Source organism: Heptranchias perlo, chromosome 5 (genome assembly GCF_035084215.1).
Source record: "Heptranchias perlo isolate sHepPer1 chromosome 5, sHepPer1.hap1, whole genome shotgun sequence".
Taxonomy (NCBI): Eukaryota; Metazoa; Chordata; class Chondrichthyes; order Hexanchiformes; family Hexanchidae; genus Heptranchias; species Heptranchias perlo.
Window position 1 is genome coordinate 95673662 of NC_090329.1, and position 13023 is coordinate 95686684.

Here is a 13023-nt window from a genome sequence, read left to right on the forward strand (position 1 = left end):
AGACCATAAGAGATAGGAGCAGGAGTAGGCCATTCGGCCCCTCGAGCCTGCTCCGCCATTTAATGAGATCATGGCTGATCTGATTTTTACCTCAACTCCACTTTCCTGCCCTTTCCCCATATCCTTTGACTCACTTGCTGATCAAAAATTTGTCTAACTCAGCCTTGAATGTATCCAATGACTCAGCCTCCACAGCTTTTTGGGGTAAAGAATTCCAAAGATTAACGACCCTCTGGGAGAAGAAATTCCTCCTCATTTCCGTCTTAAACGGGCAGCCCCTTATTCTGAGACTATTCCCCCTAGTTTTAGATTCCCCCATGAGGGGTAACATCCTCTCAGCATCTACCCTATCGAGTCCCCTCAGAGTCTTGTATGTTTCAAAAAGATGATCTCTCATTCTTCTAAACTCTAATGAGTATAGACCTAACCTGTTCAATCTTTCCTCATAAGACAACCCTTCCATACCCAGAATCAACCTAGTGAACCTTCTCTGAACTGCCTCCAATGCAAGTATGTCCTTCCTTAAATAAGGGCACCAGAACTGTACGCAGTACTCCAGGTGTGGTCTCACCAGCACCCTCTGCAGTTGTAGCATGACTTCCCTGCTTTTATACTCCATCCCCCTAGAAATAAAGGCCAATATTCCGTTTGCCTTCCAGATTACCTGCTGCACCTGTATGTTGACTTTTTGTGTTTCATGCACAAGGACACCCAGATCCCTCTGTACTTATCTAGCTTCCCCTTAAATCTGTGTTATTGGATTGCTGTCCCTCTTATTTTGTAAACAATTTTACAACACCAAGTTATAGTCCAGCAATTTTATTTTAAATTCACAAGCTTTCGGAGATTTTCTCCTTCCTCAGGCAAATGTTTCAAGAGCTCCTTGAAGCCTACGCATTTATACATATAGAACAATACATGGTGTTTACAGACTGCCCCTGCAACTGCCCGTTGCCAAGGCAATCACCGTGTTCAGACAGAGAGGTGTCACCTGCAGAACCCCCGAATACACATTCAACAAAAAAACAAACAGGGAAAAAAAACAGAAAAAAAACACAGAGAGAGGCAGAAACATCCGGAAGGCAGAGAGAGCCAGCAAATGACCCATTATATTAAAAACAGATAACATTTGTTCGATGGTGGGGTAACGTGTAGCGTGACATGAACCCAAGATCCCGGTTGAGGCCGTCCTCATGGGTGCGGAACTTGGCTATCAATTTCTGCTCGACGATTTTGCGTTGTCGTGTGTCTCGAAGGCCGCCTTGGAGTACGCTTACCCGAAGGTCGGTGGATGAATGTCCATGACTGCTGAAGTGTTCCCCGACTGGGAGGGAACCCTCCTGTTTGGCGATTGTTGCGCGGTGTCCGTTCATCCGTTGTCGCAGCGTCTGCATGGTCTCGCCAATGTACCATGCTCTGGGGCATCCTTTCCTGCAACGTATGAGGTAGACAACGTTGGCCGAGTCACAGGAGTATGAACCATGCACCTGGTGGGTGGTGTCCTCTCGTGTGATGGTGGTATCTGTGTCGATGATCTGGCATGTCTTGCAGAGGTTACCGTGGCAGGGTTGTGTGGCGTCGTGGACGCTGTTCTCTTGAAAGCTAGGTAGTTTGCTGCGAACGATGGTCTGTTTGAGGTTGGGTGGCTGTTTAAAGGCGAGTAGTGGAGGTGTGGGGATGGCCATAGCGAGGTGTTTGTCCTCATTGATGACATGTTGAAGGCTGCGGAGAACATGGCGTAGTTTCTCCGCTCCGGGGAAGTACTGGACGACAAAGGGTACTCTGTTGGTTGCGTCCCGTGTTAGTCTCCTGAGGAGGTCTATGCGATTTTTTGCTGTGGCCCGTCGGAACTGTCGATCGATGAGTCGAGCGTCATATCCCGTTCTTACTAGGGCGTCTTTCAGCGTCTGTAGGTGTCCATCGCGTTCCTCCTCGTCTGAGCAGACCCTGTGTATTCGCAGGGCCTGTCCATAGGGGATGGCCTCTTTGACGTGGTTAGGGTGGAAGCTGGAAAAGTGGAGCATCGTGAGGTTGTCCGTGGGCTTGCGGTAGAGTGAGGTGCTGAGGTGCCCGTCTTTGATGGAGATTCGTGTGTCCAAGAAAGAAACTGATTCTGAGGAGTAGTCCATGGTGAGCTTGATGGTGGGATGGAACTTGTTGATGTTATCGTGTAGTCTCTTTAGTGATTCCTTGCCGTGGGTCCATAGAAAGAAAATGTCGTCGATGTATCTGGTGTATAGTGTTGGTTGGAGGTCTTGTGCAGTGAAGAAGTCCTGCTCGAACTTGTGCATGAAAATGTTGGCGTATTGGGGTGCGAATTTGGTCCCCATGGCTGTTCCGTGTGTTTGGGTAAAGAACTGGTTATCGAAGGTGAAGACATTGTGATCCAGGATGAAGCGGATGAGTTGTAGGATGGCTTCCGGAGATTGGCTGTTGTTGGTGTTGAGTATTGATGCTGTCGCAGCGATGCCGTCATCGTGGGGGATACTGGTGTATAGTGCCGAGACGTCCATCGTGGTGAGAAGTGTTCCTGGTTCAACTGGTCCGTGGGTACTGAGTTTTTGTAGGAAGTCTGTAGTGTCACGACAGAAGCTGGGGGTTCCCTGTACGATGGGTTTCAGGATGCCCTCGATGTATCCAGAGAGGTTCTCACACAGGGTTCCGTTGCCTGATACGATGGGACGTCCGGGTGTGTTGGCTTTGTGTATCTTTGGGAGGCAGTAGAAGTCTCCCACGCGGGGATTACGTGGGATGAGAATGCGTAGGATGCTTTGAAGGTCTGGATCGAAGGTCTTGATCAGTTTGTTGAGCTGGTGGGTGTGTTCTTTGGTCGGATCTGCGGGTGTAACCCAGGTTTTGATTGGGCTGCCTGGATTTTTTGTTAAAAGTACTGCTGCTAATTCATTGAATTACATAAAATCTACAACACAGAAACAGGCCGTTGTACTCCACATGAGCCTCAGATCACAAAAATTACCTTTCCTCTCTGCCCCCATCCCTCTATTTGCCTTCTCCCGCATGTATGCATCAAGCCTCTGCTCAATGCGTCATTGTAATCTGCTTCAACCACGCCACATGGCAGCAAGTTTCACATTCTCACCACTCTGTAAACAAATTCCTCCTAAATTCATTGTTTGATTCATTTTTAAGGTGATTGGCAAAAGAACCAAAGGCGACATGAGGAAAAACTTTTTTATGCAGCGAGTAATTATGACCTGGAATGTGCTGCCTGAATGGGTGGTGGAAGCAGATTCAATCGTGGCTTTCAAAAAGGAATTGGATAAATATTTGAAGGGAAAAAATTTGCAGGGCTACGGGGAAAGAGCGGGGAAATGGGACTAACTGGATTGCTCTTAGAAAGAACCGACACGGGCTCGATGGGCCGAATGGCCTCCTTCTGTGCTGTAACTATTCTATGATTGGTTAATGGCTATTTTAAATTTATGCCCCCTTGTTCTCGACTCACCCACAAGTGGAAACAGTTTTTCCACATCCACCCAATCGAGCCACTTAATAATTTTAAAGACCTCTTATCAGGTCTCTTAGCCGTTGCCTGCTCAACCTTTCATCCTCTCAATTCTGGTAACGTCGTTGTGAATTCTTTCTGCACTTTCTCCAGTGCTTCAATATCCTTTTTGTGATACGGATACCAGAACGGCACACAGTACTCCAAGTGCGGTGTAACCAAGGTTCTATATAAATTTAACATTGCCTCCCTGCGTTTGTATTCCATTCCTCTGGAAATGAACACCAGTACTTTGTTTGCACTCTTATCTGCACTTTATGGCCTTATCAATTTGTGTTGCTTCTTTTAGTGATTTATGGATTTATTCCCAGATTTCCTTGCTCCTCTACCCCATCTAGTTTCTTACTTTCCAAGGAATAAGTTACCTCCTTATTCCTCCTACTAAAATGAACCAGCTCGCACTTCACTGTATTGAATTTCATTTGCTATTTATCTGCCCAGTCTGCAAGCCTGTTCATGTTTCCTGTATTTTGATGCAGTCCTTCACATTATGCCCCCACCCCCAATTAGTTTCATCTGCAAATTTTGATTCCAGGCTTTGCATTTCTGAGTCCAAATCATTTATGTATATGATGATGTCAACCCTGTTACTTCTTCAAATAATTCAATAAGGTTGTTTAAACATGACCTTCCTTTTAGAAATCCATGCTGACTTTTTATTATATTCTTTGTCTCTAAATGTTTTGTTATCTGAGCATTTAGCAAAGATTCTAGTATCTTCCTACCACTGACAATAAGGTAACTGGTCTATGGTTCCCTGAGTTAGTTTGCCTCCTTTTGTGAAGCTAAGAATTACATTTGGTATTTGCCAGTCCTCTGTCACTATTCCTTTTTCTATTGAATTTTTGTAATAGGACACCAATGTTTCTGCTATCTCTTCCCTTGTTTCTTTGAGTATCCTCAGTAATATATGTTAACCATTCTTCCAGTTTTTTAAAGGCCAAACTTTACAGAACAATAACCTCTCAAGCAGTTAACTGATCTTTTATTGTATGTCAGACTAGAACAATATATAAATACTGTAATTAAAAACTGATAAGGAACAGTCTCTGACCTAGAAATTCGATCGCGCCCAAAAACGGGTGGCACACGCCTATTCATGTGGTCCCAGGCAGCAGGTTGAGTTCACGCCGAGACCTCATTGAAATGGTTTAGGCGTGCAGCCAGCACTACCCAAGCTATTCATTTACTATGCCTGTTTGGGTGGGTGGGAAATCGGGCATCTCTGATGGCACTTAAAGGCAGCCAGCACTTCTTAAAGGCGAGGTGCACTGTAGCTACAGACAGCAGGGAAACTTCCCAGATTGAAGAAGATGGCTGGAAGGGGTCCAGAGAGGGCACCCAGGTTCTCTGGAAGCCCTTTGTGCAGGCGGTGGACAGGAGGAGGGAGATCCTATTCCTCACCCGCCCCCCCCCCCCCCCCAACAGTGGGCAATAACCGTCCAGGCAACACCTCCACTGCCAGTGGGAAGTCGCTGAGGAGGTCAATGCCAGGAGCTTACCTTCCAGGACATGGTGCAATGCCAAAAGAAGTTCAATAACCTCACCAGAGTTGTTGAGATAACAATACTGCTCTCTTACTCTCTGCTCACACCTTCACCACCTCCAGCATCACTACTCACAATACTCCCCTCCCCTGCTTCCCTTAACTCTCCTACAATCACTGCACCACACTCCTCCCCATCTCCTTCTCTTCATACTCACACACTTGCCATAATTGAAAGCCTCACTTCCCCACACCTCACATCTTAAATGCTGCATACCAACTATTCAACCATGGCAGGCACATTCTCTAAACGCCACACAAGACTGTTACTAACGCATTCCCTTCCTTCTTGTAAGAGGAGGTCACACCAGGAGGCTGCCACCGGAGGAGGCCGAGCCCACTTGCACACTTTCTCCTGTTCAAGAAAATGGGGTTGAGGTACGCATCAGCCATGATCTAATTGAATGGCGGAAGCTTAAGGGGCTGAATGGCCTACTTCTGTTTCTAAGTTCCTATGGCTGGACCCTCGTTATGGAGCCAGCAGGAAATGGCCATAAAACCTGGATACCCACTCAGGGCTGTATTGCAAAGCTCCTCCCGAAGGGTCCGGGCATTGGAAATATTGCTTGAGCACACTGACTGGCTGCTGGATGATGTTTCTGGTGGCAACATGGCTCTTATTGTAGGCCAGGTCTGCAGCTATGCCTACAATGAGGGGCACAGACAGGAGTTATGAGCCAAATCTGAAGGAGATAGCCCTTTTCACCTAGTAGCCAGCCTGTTACCAGGTTGGAACAAAGGCGACACAGAGGACTGGCGCAGGATGAATGCATAATGACTGCTGCCAGGAAACTGGGTACACACCTGCACGATGCGCTGCTTGTGGTTGCAAACAAGCTTGACATTGTGGGAGTGGAATCCCTTTTGACTCAGAAAGATGCCAGGATGGTGATGGGGAGTACGTAAGGCAATGTGGGCGCAGTCTATGGCACCTTGCACCCTGGGGAAGCCTGCAATGTAGGCTAAGCCCAGTGCTCTCTCATCCTGCTTCGCTCTGCCCATGGGGAAAAGTGTTCCTTTTGGCATAGATAGCCTTGGTGACCTCTCTGAAACAGTGATGGACTGCAAACTGAGATGTCGCTGATGTCATCTGCTGCAGCCTGGAAGGAGCCTGTTAAAAGTTAAGGGCCACGATGACCTTGACAGCCACAGGAGTGTTTTCCAGGCTCTGATACGAGGCTCCTGTTGTGGCCTCAGTAAGTGACACAGCTCAGTTACAGCTTCCTTTGTGAAGTGAAGGCGCCTCATACATTGCTCCTCAGAGAGGTTCAGGTAGCAGAAGTGCTCCCAGAAGACCCGCTATGGGTATAGCCTCCTGCGCTGTGCCCTCCTTTTCCTCCCCCTACTCGCAGCTACACCTGCTCTCTCCTATCTTCTATACTGTTCTCCCTTGTCCGCCAGCCCCAAAGGCAGTCCAACCAGACCACCCATGACTGCGGTAGGACTGTTTTGAAGGCAGCCAAAAACAGAGCAGCAAAAACATCTTTGAAATCAGTATTCAGTTTTATGTCAGAAAACAGGTTAAAAAGCACGCAGAAGTTAACAAGCAGCCTAAAAGGACAAATCAGCAACTAACCTGTATGTAGTGGATGAGGCCTTTAAATAGCACTGCCGAAGGGTCCTTCCTGTCTGCTAGCGCCATGAATTGCTGAGCGAGTTTATCACGTGGTGAACCAGACCGATATCACAAAAGGTTTCTACAAAATGCAGAGGACCCTTAAGTTAAATATTTTAATCATGGTTGAACATACTTCTTCCCCTTGATTCTGCAGAGCAGCCCAATCCAATATGTTGGGCAGCGTACTTCCGGCGGGAATGAATACGTGTCATATTGGATGCTTTGGTGCCAGTTTTTCGCCTGAAAAACTGGCGTGGCTTCAACAAATTTCTAGTCCTCTATCTTTGAAGGGGATGAAATTACTCTTGCCAGACAGATTGAGTTAAATTAGAGCTGTAGAAATTACAGCACAGAAAGCCATGTGCCAGTGCTAGCTCTTAAAATCTGTTCCAATCCTCTTTCCCCATTTTTTCACTGTATCTTTTTATATTCTTTTCAAATATTTAGCCAGTTCCCTTTTATAGTTCTGGGCACCGCACTTTAGGAAAGATGTGAAGGCCTTAGAGAGGTTGCAGAATAGATTTACTAGAATGATGTCAGGGATGAGGAACTTTAATTACGTGGATAGTCTGGAGAAGCTGGGGTTGTTGTCCTTGGAACAGATTTGATAGAGGTATTCAAAATCATGAAGGGTCTAGACAGGGTAGATAGAGAGAAACTATACCCATTGGCGGAAGGGTCAAGAACCAGAGGACATAGATTTAAGGTGATTGGCAAAAGAATCAAAGGTGACATGAAGAAAAGCTTTTTTACACAGCAAGTGGTTAGGATCTGGAATGCACTGCCCGAGGGGGTGGTGGAGGCAGATTCAATCATGGCCTTCAAAAGGGAACTGGATAAGTATCTTAAAAGAAAAAAATTGCAGGGCTATGGGGATAGGACGGGGACGTGGGACTAGCTGGATTGCACTTGCATAGAGCCGGCGTGGACTCGATGGGCCGAATGGTCTCCTTCCGTGCAGTAACCTTTCTATGAGTCGATGATTCTATGATATGTTGTTATAGTCTCTATCTCAAGAGCCACTTGTGGTAAACCATTCCATGTTCTAATAACCCTATGTGAAAACAATTTAACCTATCTTCCCCTTCCTTTCGTTGAGTCTTTGCCCCTTTGCTACCAATTGTCAGTCAGTGGAAACAATCTTTCACTTGCAAAACTTCTCATAATCTTGAAAAATTCAATGATATCTCCATTAACTGTTAAAAGAAGCAAGGGAGGAGGAGGGTGAAATATGGATGGGATAAACATAGTGAGAGAGGAAGTATTAAGGGTTTTAGCATCCTTGAAAGTAGATAAATCGCCAGGCCCGGATGAAGCAAGGGAGGAAATCGAGGAGGCTCTGACCATCATTTTCCAATCCTTTCTGGCTACCGGCATGGTGCCAGAGGATTGGAGGACTGCTAACGTTGTGCCATTGTTTAAAAAGGGAGAAAGTGATAGACCGAGTTATTACAGGCCAGTCTGCCTAACCTCGGTGGTGGGCAAATTATTGGAAACAATTCTGAGGGACAGTATTAATCGTTATTTTGAAAGGCACGGATTAGTCAAGGACAGTCAGCATGGATTTGTTAAGGGAAGGTCTGGCTGACTAACTTGATTGAATTTTTTGCGGAGGTAACCAAGAGGGTCGATGAGGGTAGCGCGTTTGATGTAGTCTACATGAATTTTAGCAAGGCTTTTGACAAGGTCCCATATGGCAGACTGGTCAGGAAAGTAAAAGCCCATGGGATCCAAGGGAAAGTGATAAGTTGGATCCAAAGTTGGCTCAGTGGCAGGAAGCAAAGGGTAATGGTCGACGGGTGTTTTTGTGACTGGAAGGCTGTTTACAGTGGGGTTTCGCAGGGCTCAGTACAAGGTCCCTTGCTTTTTGTGGTATATATCAATGATTTAGTCTTAACTGTAGGGGCATGATTAAGAAGTTTGCAGATGATACAAAAATTAGTCTTGTGGTTGATAGTAAGGAGGAAAGCTGTAGACTGCAGGAAGATATTAATGGACTGGTCAGGTGGACAGAAAAGTGGCAAATGGTATTCAATCCGGAGAAGTGTGAAGTAATGCATTTGGGGAGGGCAAACAAGGCAAGGGAATACACAATAAATGGGAGGGTACTGAGAGATGTAGAGGAACAGAGGTACCTTGGAGTGCATGTTCACAGATCCCTGAAGGTAGGACAGGTAGATAAGGTGATTAAAAAGGCATAGGGGTTCTTTCCTTTATTAGCCGAGGCATAGAATATAAGATCAGGGAGGTTATGCTGGAACTGTATAAAACACTAGTTAGGCCATAGCTAGAGTACTGCGTACAGTTCTGGTCACCACATTTCAGGAAAGATGTGATTGCACTAGAGAGGGTACAGAGAAGATTTAGGAGGATGTTGCCAAGACTGGAAAATTTTAGCCACGAGGAAAGATTGGATAGGCTGGGGTCATTTTCTTTGGAACAGAGGAGGCCGAGGGGAGATTTAATTGAGATGTATAAAATTATTAGGGGCCTGGAGTGAATGGATAGGAAGGACCTATTTCCCTTAGCAGAGAGGTCAATAACCAGGGGGCATAGATTTAAAGGAATGGGTAGAAGGATTAGAGGGGAGTTGAGGAGAAATCTTTTTACCCAGAGGGTGGTGGGGATCTGGAACTCACTACCTGAAAAGGTGGTGGAGGCAGAAACCCTCATCATATTTAAAAAGTACAGGGGGCACATGCCACATCATCCATTCTGCAGTTCACAGCTGGATCAAGCAAGTTACAGATACCATGCCTGCCTGCAGAAATCACTTAATTTCTTTCTCAAGGGTGGTTAACTAGTGCTGTGGGGGAGGGTTTAAACTAATTTGACAGGGAGATGGGCATCAGGATGAAACGTTAGGGAGGAGAAATAAGGTGCACAGAAGACTGGGAGGGACAAACAGCATTATAGTGAAGAAGAGCTCAAAAATTGGAAGCATCAGACAGGGGGCAAATGCAAGGCAGTCTAAGATGAGTCTGGAGTGTAATTGTGTAAATGCACGTAGCGTGGTAAATAAGGTTGGTGAACTGCAGGCTCAAGTCACCAAATAGGACCATGATATAGTGGCAATAACAGAGACCTGGCACAAAAATTGGGACAGGGATAAACCTGGCAATTACAGGCCAGTCAACCTAACGTCCGGGGTGGGGAAACCTTTAGAGACAATAATCCGGGACAAAATTAATTGGCACTTGGAAAAGTATGGGCTAATAAATGGAAGTCAACACGATTTGTTAAAGGAAAATTGTGTTTGACTAACTTGATTAAGTTCTTTGATGAAGTAACAGAGAAGGTTGATGAGGGTAGTGAGGTTGATGTGGTGTATGTGGACTTTCTGATAATAGACTTGTTAGCAAAATTAAAACCTATGGGATTAAAGGGACAGTGACAGTGTGGATACGAAATTGGCTAGGGGACAGAAAGCAGAGAGTAGTGGTGAACAGTTGTTTTTCAGACTGGAGGAAAGTATACAGTGGTGTTCCCCGGGGGTCAGTATTAGGACCGCTGCTCTTTTTTATATATATTAATGACTTGGACTTGGGTATACAGGGTATAATTTCAAATTTTGCAGATGACGCAAAACTCGGAAATGTAGTAAACAATGTGGAGAATAGTAACAGACTTCGGGAGGACGTAGACAGACTGTTGAAATGGGCAGACACATGGCAGATGAAATTTAACGCAGAGAAGTGTGAAGTGATACATTTTGGTAGGAAGAACAAGGAGAGGCAATATATTAAAAAAGCATATAGGATCCTGGGCTTTATTAATAGAGGCATACAGTACAAAAGCAAGGAAGTTATGCTAAACCATTATAAAACACTAGTTAGGCCTCAGCTGGAGTATTGTGTTCAATTTTGGGCACCACACTTTAGGAAGAATGTTAAGAACATGATAACTTAAGAAATAGGAGCAGGAGTAGGCCATACATCCCATCAAGCCTGCTCCGCCATTCAATCAGATCATGGCTGATCTTCAACCTCAACTCCACTTTCCCGCCCGATCCCCATATCCCTTGATTCCCCAGAGTCCAAAAATCTATCCATCTCAACCTTGAATCTGCTCAACAACTCAGCATCCACAGCCCTCTGGGGTAGAGAATTCCAAAGATTCACAACCCTCTGAGTGAAGAAATTCCTCCTCATCTGAGTCTTAAATGGCTGACCCCTTATCCTGTGATTATGCCCCCCAGTTCTAGACTCTCCAGCCAGGGGAAACAACCTCTCAGCATCTACCCTGTCAAGCCCCCTCAGAATTTTATATGTTTCAATAAGGTCGCCTTTTTTTTTTCTAAACACCAGAGAGTATAGGCCCATTCTACTCAACCTCTCCTCATAGGACAACCCTCTCATCCCAGGAATTAATCTAATGAACCTTTGTTGCACCGCCTCTAAGGCCAGTATAACCTTCCTTAGATAAGGAGAACAAAACTGTACGCAGTACTCCAGGTGAGGTCTCACCAATGCCCTGTACAATTGTAGTAAGACTTCCTTATTCTTATACTCCAACCCCCTTGCAATAAAGGCCAACATGCCATTTGCTTTCCTAATTGCTTGCTGTACGTGCATGCTAACTTTTTGTGTTTCTTGTACGAGGACACCCAAGTCTCTCTGAACACCAATATTTACTAGTTTCTCACCATTTAAAAAATATTCTGTTTTTCTATTCTTCCTACCAAAGTGAATAGCCTCATATTTCCCCACATTATATTGCATCTGCCACCTTCTTGCCCACTCACTTAACCTGTCTATATCCCTTTGTAGACTCTTTGTGACCTCTTCACAGCTTACTTTCCCACCTAGCATTGCATCGGCAGCAAACTTGGATACATTACACTCAGTCCCTTCATCTAAGTCATTAATATAGATTGTAAATAGCTGAGGCCCAAGCACCGATCCTTGCGGCAGCCCACTAGTTACAGCCTGCCAACCTGAAAATGACCAGTTTATCCCTATTCTCTGTTTTCTGTCCGTTAACCAATCCTCTATTCATGCTAATATGTTATCCCCAACCCCATGAGCCCTTATCTTGCGTAACAACCTTATATGTGGCACCTTTTTGAATGCCTTTTGAAAATCCAAGGATACCACGTGCACTGGTTCCCCTTTATCTACCCTGCTTGTTACATCCTCAAAACACTCTAATAAATTTGTCAAACATGATTTCCCTTTCATAAAACCAAGTTGACTCTGCCTAATCATGTTATGATGTTCTAAGTGCCTTGTTACCACTTCCTTAATAATGGATTCCAGCATTTTCCCAACGACTGATGTCAGGCTAACTGGCCTGTAGTTCCCTGTTTTCTCTCTCCCTCCTTTCTTGAATAGCGGAGTTACATTTGCTAGCTTCAAATCTGCTGGTACCATTCTAGAATCTAAGGAATTCTGGAAGATCATAACTAATGCATCCACTATTTCTGCAGCCACCTCTTTTAGAACCCTCGGATGTAGGCCATCAGGCCCAGGGGATTTATCGGCTTTAATCCCATTAGTTTCTCAAGTACTTTTTCTGCACTGATATTAATTACTTTAAGTTCCTCACTCTTATTAGATCCCTGGTTCCCTATTATTTTTGGTATGCCTTTTGTGTCTTCTACTGTGAAGACAGATACAGTTAGACCGCACCTGGAGTACTGTGAGCAGTTCTGGGCACCGCACCTTCGGAATGACATATTGGCCTTGGAGGGAGTGCAGCGTAGGTTTACTAGAATGATACCCGGACTTCAAGGGTTAAGTTACGAGGAGAGATTACACAAATTGGGGTTGTATTCTCTGGAGTTTCGAAGGTTAAGGGGTGATCTGATCGAAGTTTATAAGATATTAAGGGGAACAGATAGGGTGGATAGAGAGAAACTATTTCCGCTGGTTGGGGATTTTAGGAGTAGGGGCACAGTCTAAAAATTAGAGCCAGACCTTTCAGGAGCGAGATTAGAAAACATTTCTACACACAAAGGGTTGTAGAAGTTTGGAACTCTCTTCCACAAACGGCAATTGATACTAGTTCAATTGCTAAATTTAAATCTGAGATAGATAGCTTTTTGGTAACCGAAGGTATTAAGGGATATGGGCCAAAGGCAGGTATCTGGAGTTAGATCACAGATCAGCCATGATCTTATCAAATGGTGGAGCAGTCACGAGGGGCTGAATGGCCTACTCCTGTTCCTATGTTCCTAAAATATTTGTTTAACGCATCTGCCATTTCCTGATTCCCCATTATAATTTCTCCTGTCTCAGCCTCTAGGGACAAACGTTCACTTTTGCTACTCTCTTCCTTTTTACGTACTTGTAGAAGCTTTAAAAATCCGTTTTATATTTCTTGCTAGTTTAC